This window comes from Lotus japonicus, chromosome 3 (genome assembly GCF_012489685.1).
Source record: "Lotus japonicus ecotype B-129 chromosome 3, LjGifu_v1.2".
NCBI lineage: Eukaryota > Viridiplantae > Streptophyta > Magnoliopsida > Fabales > Fabaceae > Lotus > Lotus japonicus.
The window spans coordinates 35,094,155-35,106,139 of record NC_080043.1 but is presented as its reverse complement, the minus strand read 5'-3'; the positions used below and the strand labels follow the sequence as shown (position 1 = coordinate 35,106,139).

The window sequence follows — 11,985 nt, the reverse complement described above, 5'->3', positions numbered from 1 at the left end:
TGATGACATTCAGCTAAAGGATGATCTAACGATGGTGATGCCGCCCATCAAGATCGTCGACAAGAGTACTAAAAGCTTGAGGAACAAGGAGGTGTCCTTGGTGAAGGTCGTGTGGAATCAAGCTACGAGCGACGCGACTTGGGAATTAGAGGATAAAATGTGGGAGTCACATCTCGGTTTGTTTGTAAACCCTTAAGTTTCGAGGACGAAACCGTTTTAAGGGGGGTGGTATTGTAAGGCCCTAAACTCATTTTGTACTATTCAAGTGAAAAATTGAATAAAAATGAAGGTTTTAACAAGGTTTGAGTTTTGACAGATTTTGGCTGTCACCTTGTGCGAACTTTTAGAGGGTCTTAACGACCTCATTTGGGGAAACCCTTTTGTTTCTTTTCTCTCACAACTGAATTAGAAACCTCCTCCATCATTCTTGAACTCCAGAAGAAAAGAAGGGAAAAGAAAGAAGAGAGAAAGAAGGGAGAGGCCGAGAGAGAGTATCGAGAGAGAGGAAGAGGGAGAAGAAGAGAGAGAGCAGCCAAGAGAGAGAGGGAAAGGAAAAGAGAAGGGACGTGAAGAGAAGGCAGCAGCAGCCCTAGAGGTTGACCTAGAGCCGCCGCCACCTCCCTGCACCTTAGCACCGCCGGTCACCGCAAGCGTGAGGAAGGAGCCGATCGCGAGAGAGAGATCGAGGGAACGAGAGGGAAAGATCGAGTGGAGAAGAAGAAGAGGGCTGAACAGCAGCTGTTGGGGTCTCTTCTTCATCAAAAATCCTTCTTTTCATCAATTTTAGCCAAGGTAAGGGCTGGTCTAGGAGGGGTAGGTTGTTAGGGAGTCTTGACATGAATTGTTATGCATGATTCTATGAGTGAGGAGGTTTTGCATGAGGTTTTGGATTTGTGATGTTTGCAGTATTTTTTTTTTGTAACATGATACCATGCTTCTCTATACTCTAGTCTATCTACCTATTTGAGATCTTGATGACATGTGAAAGATACTTGCATGTTTGCTAAGTTGTGATGCAAAGATTGTATGTATAACATGAATGTTGTGTTGTGATTATTTTTGGATTGCTTGAGTGATTTAAGTATTTGTTTGAGGCTGTATTAGGATCATGTGACTAAACGGAAAGAAAGGAAAGAAATTTGAAAATCCTAAGAGCCTAGTAATGGTTCGGCTGAACCCTATTTTTGGGGGTTCAGTGAATTCTTTTCTTCCGTTTTGGACGCATGAGTCCCAAGACGCCTTAGTTGTTGATTTTGCTGAGATTGGTTATACACGAGGTTATGTTTATGATATTCATATGATTATTGCTCAAAGGGTCGCTCATCTAGCTGTAATTCCCGATGAGTTGTGACTATTTTATCTATGATTTTTCGAATGCATGAATAAGACTCTAGGATGCAAATAGAGCCTAAAACAAAGAGAATATGTGAATTAATCGCTTGCAAGTGAAATGAGAATTAATGGAACATAGGTCTAGGTGAGACTATGGACCATGAGAACGATGGTGCCGTTAGAGACAAACGGTAGCTTGCACGCGAGGGAGATTTGTGGATCGGTGTAGATCCTCGTGATTTGGTTGACTGCGGTCACCGTGAGACTTGTGATTGTGGATCATTGCGAATCCATGTGATTGTACATCTGCGGATGTATGTGATTAGCCAAGGAGTTTTGATGGGTTGTGTGATGTGAGGATGCGCTAGTCTAACAGACTAACTGTCATAAAACTTAAATTACACAAACGAATGATAACTGTGCTTTATGATATGGATTATGATTATGTTATTTGCGACCTGACCCTTGCGCTACTTGTTTTTGTGTTATTTGTGGGGGGGGGGGGGTAGATGGTTCTGAAGACAACGTCGTCGACCCATTCTTGGGGGCTGATACTCTGTGATGAGCCGATACCGGACGATGAACCTGCCATTGAAGAAGAAGCAGAGGTCGAGGAAGATGATGTTGAAGATGACGAGGCTAGTGATTAGGGGCTATGGTGTTGAGGGACTTTGTTCACTTGTTTTTTTGGGTTGAGAGTACCGGGTGAGCGTTGAACTATTTAGTTCACTTTTCAGTTGGATATTTTCCTTTCAGTTGATGTAATTTACAATGAGAATTCCTGGGGATAATTATTTTATACATTTTCCGCTGTTTAATGAATTTTGAGTTTCACGTTGGCTTTTATTCCGGCAAGTTAATTTGGTTAAGTTTTCAAGAGTTTCGCAATAATAGAACATTTGTCATTAATTGAAGATTAATAATTGAATCGACGAAAATTCTTTATGAAAATTCACGTGTTTAGTTACTGTGTGACACTCGAGAAATCGGGGCATTACAACATCCAGGAAGGAATAAAAGGTCGAATTCGTGAGCGGATAAATATGATTATTTTTTGAAAGGCAAGCAGATAAATATGGTAAAATCAATTTGCATTTGGAAGAATCTATAATCCTATTAGTCAATTTGGTTGTTAAAGGGAAGGAGAAACGTGAGAGAGTGATGGAAGGAGCTTTGAGGTGATTTGGGTGGTAGTGTGGTGAGGAGAAGGAGGAGGTGGTGGACAATGGAGCTCCAGCCACGTGGAAAAGTGGTGAGTGGCAGAGCTCGACGACGTTAACGGGGAAGGAGAGAAGAGAGAATGTGGAGCATGAAGGGTTTGACTGTAGATTGATTTTATACTAGCGGAATTACCCGTGCCCTTCACGGGTGACTTTTGTTATTTACAATTTAAATTTCGTGTAATGTTATGTTTTGTATCTTTTTAGTAAATATATTTTAACAATTGTTTCAATTATATGTTCTTAATAATGATAATTGTGTATTAATTTACCATAATTTTTTACTTATAATTTTTTAATTATTTAAATATGAAAAAAAATTAAAATTTTAAATTATAAGACTTAAATTCACTCAAATTTTTTTATATACATTAAATCAGTATTTTTAATTTTTTAATACATGTTTAATGATTAATATTTGATTGATTATTTTTCATATCAATGTTTCTATTTATAATAACAATAACAATAATAATAATAATAATATATATGTTGATTCAAAATGTTAATTTCGAAGAGAAATCAATATGTAACAACAAAACAAAACCCCACTAATAATAAAACTCAAATCAAATCATAGGAAAAAATCATCAGATTAATTAAACCAAAATAATAGATAATTTACGAAAATTATTTAGATTCAAAGGCTTGTCTTATTTTTGAATAAAGTCTCACGTGACTATTACTTTTAAGTTTGAACTCGTACCCTTTTTTTGTCTTTGACTCTTCGATCATACTTTTGGTAACCACCGCCTACCAGGGACGACGGAGGGAAAATTCATTTTATCAATCCAAGCAAATAAATTGAAGGATTTTTGTCTTTCTCCTTCATGAATTAAAAAAGGGGGTGAAACAATATATAATGGTAAATCGAAATGTATCAGGTTAGTTTTCAGTTCCCATGTTCAAAATCGAATCGATCCAAACCAAATCGAAAGTATTTATTTATTCAAACAACTTGTTAGAAATATATATATTTAAAGTTAAATTTTTGTGAATTTTATATATCAATATTTCCTCTAAAATAAGATGTTAATGTGAATCGAGAAAAATCATTTGCATGCTTATTTTACATAAGATATTTACATATAAAACCTTGTTAATAAAGACTCGTTTAGTATGTCGTATTAAGCATGATGGTTTAAACTTATACAATACATTATGAGTTTATCCATTGTTTGGTGCAATATTGTATTGTATAGACTTATCCAACAATATACTCGTATGCATTAAAATGATGAAATATTTAATCCACCATATAGATGAATGATAATATTGTGACATATAACCTACTTGCCACCACCAGCACTCTCCACCATTGCCACTATAACCGGTATCGATGTCATTGTTATCGCCATCGTTGTTTCTCCACCACCTCCACCACCACATGAACCACCGCCAACTCCACTCCCATAATCACCACCCTCCATTGCTATCGCCAGCACCCTGCAACACTGCCACCGCCACCACCACAACCAAGTCCACCACCACACTCTCCACCTCCTCCACCCTCTACTACTACCATTATCACCATCACTTCCCTTCAGCACTGCCACATCATTGCTTTCACTACCACTCTTATATTATATTGTCACTGTCATGAGCACAACCAACTCCCTAACCACCTTTTACCATGGAATATGCCATTCAAATTAAAAAAACATTATTTATACTTTTCTTTTTGAAAAAAATATATATCTTTTTTTTTTTAAGTTAGAAGTGATATTTTGTTATTATTAGTTTTTAAGGGTATTAATAGTTATAAGGTTAAGAATATCAAATATATACAAAATAAGAAGTGAATAGCTTATTAATAATTTATTCTTAAAAGAGAATAAAAATTATTAGTTTTTTATTTTAGTATTTTTGAGAAATATATTTTATTTTTTTCATTAGCTTTCTTAAAAGTAATATGTTTTTTTAAATAGTTAAAAAAATTAATTCTGCTTTCAATTTTTAACATGGTTCTAATGATCAAGGTTTGATATATTTTTTGTAAAACTCTTGTCTTAGGTAGCCTAGCCACTTAATAAAAATACAATAACTAAAAGCTACTAATGAAGAAACGATGGTGTGAAAAATTTAACTAATTTTCCATATCATGTTTTAGGCTTTTACACTTCTTTTTTCTACAACATTCTACACTTTTGTATACTGTAGCTTTCCACAATCTTGATGATTGCTTTTCAATGTCTCCAGGAACAATACGCATCACCTATACATCAACCCAATTTGGAACACCTGAATTTGCATCTTAAAAAATATCATCTCATCTTACTATATGATTAAGAGATTGAAGAAATATAAAACCATCAAATCAAATTTTAGCATGAAAGATGTCTCTTTTTTGTTTTCTTATTTATATTTTCAATTGACCAACAAAATAAATTTGGGATATCAAATAAGACAGAGACAAAAGGCAACTTAAATACAAAAGAGACTACATTACACACAACTGAAAAATTTAACTATAGAGTTACCTTCATGATGATAACAGAAAATAAGAAACGCGAGATGCAAGTCTACACAACACTGGAAAACCAATATTAAAGAAAATTTTAAAAAATAAAATAAAAGAGTCAACATTTCATCTTTGCATGGTGAAGATTCATATTCATCGCGAGAAAAAGAAAAACCTCGAAGATTTGAAGGAGATTGTAGTCTTAGGGTAAAACATCTAATAAATGAGAGGAAACCTTGATCTGATAATGAGTGAAAGAAATGGAGAAATGAATGATTAAAGGGAAAAGTAAAAAAGAAGAAGAAAAAGAGAGACACACCTTAAGGGGAAACGTTCTTGGCATATGAGAGAAACATACCTTATATATTGATAATTATAAAGATTTACTTATATTTCAAGCATTCATTTCAAATTTGAAATTCACTAAATATATTAAATATATAGGTATAATACAATATGATCGTAATTGTTGTCTGATTATCATAATTGCATAATTTTAGAATTTTATTTATTTAGGGGCTAGGCCGCTCACTGTAACAAAAAAAAGATTTTTATTTATTTATAAAATTAATTAATATTTGTGAAATTAAAATTAAGAATTACTTAATTTATATCCTTCCTTTTAGAGTGTTTAAATTGATTTTAAATCATTTCATAATTTTTGAAATTATTGGAGGGAACCCCAATTTTAATTTCGAATTTAAAATTTAAATGTTTCAATACCCTAAATATTTAAAATACAAATTACTTAAGTTATGTCATAATTTTTTTAATTTGAAAAAAAAAATCAAAGATTAGATATTTTTATCATTAATCATTAATCTCGAGTTTCATATGTTTTTATGAAATAGTTTGAGGAATTTTTTGAATTAATTTTTTTTGAATTAAAAAAATTCAATATTATTGGAACCGGGAAACTAATTTCTAAATTTTTATTTTGACATTTTAAATTAAATAGTATTAGTGATTAATGACAGGTTGGCTAGGTTCCTTTGTGTTCAGGACTTTCCATAATCTTAGCACTCTGGTAACAATCTTCCAAGCTTTATTGGTCGCAACTCTAATTTTAGAGATATGATCGATGTTTGAATTCATTGTGTGTTATCTGTGAAGGCACTGATGTGGTGTAAGAAAAAATTAAGGTTTTGCAATGAAAAACACTCTACCGTGGGGTTTTACTTTTTTTTTGGAATGGAATGGAAAAAAAAAATAACGTATAATAAATGTGTTGATTACTTTTTTCTTTGAAATCACCGTATAATAAATGTATTGATTATTATTTCTCATGCATAGTATTTCGTATAATGAACAGAGGAGTATATTAGGGCAAGAATTATGATTTTGAATATATTATAACGCATGAGTTTAATCAAGAGGATTCCACGTTAAAAAAAATTTGAAGAGTATCAATCAAATTAAGCATTAATGTTTGTTTAAAATAGGAAAAAAATCAAATTTAGGTAGTGATTGGTGAAGCTTAATAATGATTATGGAGAAACTTAATAATGGTTGTTTAAAATAGAAAAATATTTGAAATTTGAATGACTTTTTTAATATAGTTGTATTTTTAAATAAAATAAAAAACGAAATTTTAATGTCAATATATTTCTTCACTAATATATGTGTTTTTTTAATTATTTAATTATTATTTTAATATATATTTTTCGGTAATATTTGTAAAAACAAATACACATAAAATAAAATAAAATTAATATGTTCAAATCCTTAATTTCATAAAATTGTTAAATGTATAGTTTTAAATTTAATTTATAATTTTGCATTATTTATTTATAATTTTAAAACATTATGTAATTATTATTTCAAAAGCATTGTTGTAGTAATTTTGTATAAAAAAAATCTGGGTTTCAATCATTTTTTTTGTTAATATCTCTTTTTACATAATAAAAAAATCCATTTATTATTCACAATTTTTTCCGGATTATTTAATTTAATGAGTGTTTGGAATCTTTTTTGCAATGGTTTAAAAAATATGATTATAAAAGAAAACAGAAAATTAAAATTGTAATTAAATTAGACCACAATAATTAAGGTGAGTTATGACTCATGATAGTATGTTGTGACAAAAATGTAGATAGGATTTTTTTTCTTGGAGGGAAAATGGATGACTTAGAGGGTGCCATGTGTCATAGGTTTTCTAGAAGAAAACCTTATCTATCTATCTATCTATACTATATATAAAAGCAAAGTTTCAGCAGCCTTAAGGGCAGTTTGGTACTTCAATATTTTATTGTACTATACTTAAAATTTTAATATGGTTATTTTGGTAAAAATACTAATTAGTTATCCTTGATTCAATCACAGCCGTTAGTTCCTTTTACAATCTTCCTATCTTTTTGGCTTCTGAAACGTATCCGCTCGCTCTTTTCATTTTCTCCCACCGTTCTAATTCTCTTTTGCACGGTTTCAGTTCTGTTTTCGCCTTCCATTTATTCTCTGCCTCCTGCCTCATTTTGTTCCTCTGTCGCTGCTCTTCACTAGATTTGGGTCTGCCGCCGATGATGACCGCTGCTTCCGCCTTGGATTTGTGACTTCGCCGCTGCGGTGCGCCTTGGCTGGGTTCATCATGGTGTTAGGTTTCTTAATCAGCAACTCTTTGATTGTTCTTCTTTCTATATTTCATTTGTTCATCTCAATCAACCTTATTATGTGATTTCGGGTCTCATCTTCTCTTTCATTTTTAATTTATTTGCAGTTCTGCTATGAAGAGGCCGAATTTGAGGGACTTGATTCATTTGAACTGACGCCTATGCTCGCATTTTTGGGGTTAGAATTGAATTGATGTTTATGCATTTCTGTTTTTTTATGGAGTTGCCAATCTCCATTGTAAGAATCGTTCTCTTTTTTCTTCCTTTCATCTTTTCAGTTCGCCATTCTGATTTCACCGTATCTCTTCTTCAGTTCTTATCAATCATTATCTTCTGCTCCGGTAAGAACCCTTATCAAAGTTTGTTCTTTTCTCACTACCTTTTCTTCTTTGCAGATAGTCTGTCTGTAATCGCATCCGTTTGCTGCTTGGTATTCTGTAAATGCTTCTCCTGGATTATCCCAGTTGCAATGTTTTGGATTCTCTCTAATTCTACATGCTTGGAAGAACAAGTAGTCAATTAAGGTGTTGAATCTTATCTTGGTTTCTTCAATTGATACCATCATATTTTTCAACAGTGATGCGATTAGAGTAAATGAAACTGCTATACTTTATCATTTTTTCCTCATTATGCTTGCACATGCTCTTGACTTGCTTTCTGTTATGATTCCTATATTCATTAATATGCTTTCAGGAAATGTTACTATACAGCATACAATAAGGCCTTAGTAGAGAGTGGAATGGAGGAAAGTGCTACCATGAATTTATGAGTCGTATCACTGCCAAGAATGGTTATTTATTTTCAAGTTAGAGGGAAGAAAAATAGGAATCACACATGTTGGATTTTTATTTTGGTTTTGACATTCATATTAAGCATATGCACGATGCCTTAGAATTCTAACATAGTGATGAAGCTAATGAATGAAAGATTAAAATAAGTACATGATAGTGATAGTAGCTTCTTGGTTTTAATTGAATATGTTTTGTTTATTTTTATTTTTGCAATTCCAAGGATCAAGTCTCAAATCTAAATGCTAACCTGACAGTTGTAAGGTTTTGGATTCTCTGATTCTGCATGCTTGGTAAAATGAGTAGGAAATTAAGGTGGTGAATCTTATCTTGGAGTCTTAAATTGATGTCACAACCAGCCATATTTTTCAACAGTGTGATTCAAGTGGATCATCTTATCCAAACTAAAGACATGTTCTCAGGAACGAACAAAGTAGGAGCAACGAAGAAGATAAATGGGAGTGGATATGAGAATTCTTACTTATAAGTTGCAGTGTTGTTGTCTCCCGCCAAGGTATGAATCATACTTCTTTTTACTTTTTTTCACCTTTTCTATTTATTTCCTCTTTCACTCCCATTCCATGTTATGTTTTTTTTTTTGCCTTCTTTAGAGTTTTGTTTTTCAGCCTATGCATTCCCAAGACTATTCACAAGTACAATGATTATAAGGATGTTGGTTTTCCTATTTACTGATTATATGAATAAGAATTATGTGAGCAGAGAGAGAATACTGGGACAAATAAATGCTAAAATGAGTGAGAATTATGTTGGTTTTCACATTAGTCAAGTAAGCTTTATCTCTTTTTCTTCTTATGTATTTGTCTTTGTTCTACTACTACAATGCAAAATTATTAACTTTGCAGGTTTTGAGTAAATCCTAATATTTTGATTATGATTACTTCCTAACTGCACATACTTTGGGTTTGTGATTGAAGAAACTGATTTAAATAGATATATGTGTTGTCATGCTCCCACTACATGCAAGTACAAGGCTGGAAAAAACTGATGAGTACTTACTTCATTTGGTGAGTTTTATTTCCACTTGGTGGCTCTTTCACATATTTTGTGGATTTACAGTAGTTTCTATTTAATTCAATTAGTCAACTGATGGTCACAACATCCCCACTTTGACCAGCTGTTGACATAGCAGAAATATTTCTTTGGCTCATATTGACCATTTTTCACTTAATCTTTTTATTTTATTCTGAGGTTACCATTTACAACAATTTTCTCTTTCAGAACTCCTTTAGTAAATAGTATTTGTGAAGAGGAAAGGTGACAATATTTAGAAGTGATCATTTATGTATTTATGGCATAATCTAGACCCATTTGATTGCATACTAGACCCATTTGAAGACAAGTACAAGTAATTCTGATCTCATGTTAGACAGCTCCAAATCCATATTGACTAATTTTATTATCCAAACTGAAGTTGCTTTGCTTATTTCATTGATGCTGTATTGTTCATGACTATGAGCAGCCTCACTTGAGGAGCTTACAATGATAGATAATCTCATTTAGCTCAACTTCTTAATTATTTGCCTGTTGCAGAAAATATCAGAGCAAATCAACAACTTTCTCCTTTCTGTTTTTCTTTTAATCTTTCCTCTGCATACACTCTTCAGATTTCACAGCCATATGATGGTTAAATGGTCAAGTTCTCAGTTAATGTTTGGAAGTTAATAGTGTAACCTCTAAAATCTTTGAACTGAGTCTCATTGTTGATTGAACTTCATGGTTGTTTCTCTTATTTGGAGTTTTTGGCTTGATGATTTGATTTGTCTCGATTTGGCTTTTTTTTTTTAATTTTGGGTGAGGTTGGATTAACTCCTCCCGAGTAGTATTTGACAATTATACTACTTGCAGGTGCATTTGTTGGATGTTAATTTTAAGGCAATACTGTCATGAAAACTGACTTAGGGAAGGATGAAAACTGACTTAGGGAAGGGTGAAAACTGACTCTGGCAGTACTGTTCATTCTTTGGGTTATTATTCTATTAAATGTGTGGTTACTCTTGATATTTGTTTTTCTTATTCAGAAGCTACAAGAATGGATTTGTGTGGCATGATCTCTGCGAAGATGATAAATCTTTACCATCCCATGGAAATAAGAATGTCCTCAAAGGCTCTGAGCTCTTTGACAAATCCAACTCAGTTAAAGAAAGATCATTTAGAAGTTGTTGTTGTGGCCAGCTTCTTTTAGGAGTCATGGCCAAGCTTCGAGTGATTCTATTTGGATTGTGCAGTAGCTCAGCTGATAAAAACATAGGCATTTGGAAGATTAAGGCTTTTGGAAGCTTTGTAAGTTCAAATCGTACTGCGGTACATATACTACCAATGTACAGGTCTGGGAATATAGCCAAAAATAACAGTGAATAAACATAGGGTTCTTTGACTGGGAATATAGCACAAAATCAGAATCAGGTCTGCAATATACTGTTGTACATATAATACCAATGTATCCCAAATGTGTATCCTGGAAGCTTAGAAGGGGACTTTTGATTATCTTAGATCCCAAGTGTGTATCCCAGACTCATGTTGAAATTAAAAAATCTGTTAATTCAATTTATGTCAGTATTTGAAATACTGATTTTATGACTTTGATAAAGAAATTAGAACTTGGCAGTGAGTGTTAAAATAATTATTATTACACTTAATAATAGTGAAAAGTTATTATTACTAATTAATAATAAATTATTTAAATAAGCAAGACATTAATTGTTTTGGAAATTATGGGGTTTACACCAAAATTTAAATACGCTTTAGTGCATAGTTATTAGGAATTGATGTTAGGTATTGATTAGTGGGCTGTTATACTATATGAATGTTATGATGTTGAATTTGAGAAAGTTTTATAATAGAAGTTTAGTAGAGAGGAAAAATTATATATGTTTTCTCTTGCTTCGTTCATGTCTTTTCTTCTTCCTTCTAATAATTAGCAAATTTATGATAGAAACAAAATCTTACACAACCGTCTCAATTTAAGTAGAGACATGATTAATTTTTTTTTGGAAAGAAAAGAGTTTATTTATGATCAGTTAACAAGATAAAGAAAAAAAAAGAACACCTCACAAAAAGACAAAAAGTGTTGAACCATATTGAATAAACAACTACAGTTAGGAGTTTTAACATTAAATTAGGTTTAAAAAAAACATTAAATTTGATATGCATGACAAAAAAATATATTTATTAGCCCTTTCACCTTCACCAAATTTTATTTTTAAGATCATAGTTAATATTGGTTACACACCAAATAATGAGGTTAATATCAATTATAGAATTACATAAGACACATAATAAGTTTGGATTTATAGATTATTAATTAAATAATAAATAATATTAATATTAATTCATAAAATTTAAAGGTGATGAAAATAATATTAAATATAATATCAATGCAAAAAATAACCTTCCCACTATATCTTTTCCCCCCGCAACTTTCTAAATATTATATTAAATGATTTTTAATTCTATTAAAATTGTAATTATTTACCTATAAATTTTTGTAAATGGGTTTATTATTATTTAGCTATCGCTATTTGGTTCATATCAGTTAGGGGATTCCATAGGACAATAAA

General features: G+C 31.9%; 1 long non-coding RNA gene across 13 annotated transcripts; it reads left to right on the top strand.

Annotated features, from left to right (window-relative positions):
• The first annotated feature begins 7,377 nt into the window (after positions 1 to 7,377).
• On the top strand, positions 7,378 to 10,976 carry LOC130749721 (uncharacterized). 13 transcript variants are annotated; one of them, XR_009023043.1, is made up of 6 exons: positions 7,379 to 7,607; positions 7,727 to 7,797; positions 8,015 to 8,143; positions 8,783 to 8,921; positions 9,128 to 9,432; positions 10,274 to 10,976. It is a non-coding gene; the product is annotated as an uncharacterized LOC130749721 (long non-coding RNA). The 13 variants fall into 13 exon arrangements; XR_009023040.1 differs by having other exon boundaries at positions 9,019 to 9,432; XR_009023049.1 differs by having other exon boundaries at positions 8,783 to 9,194; positions 9,359 to 9,432.
• The last annotated feature ends 1,009 nt before the right edge of the window (positions 10,977 to 11,985 follow it).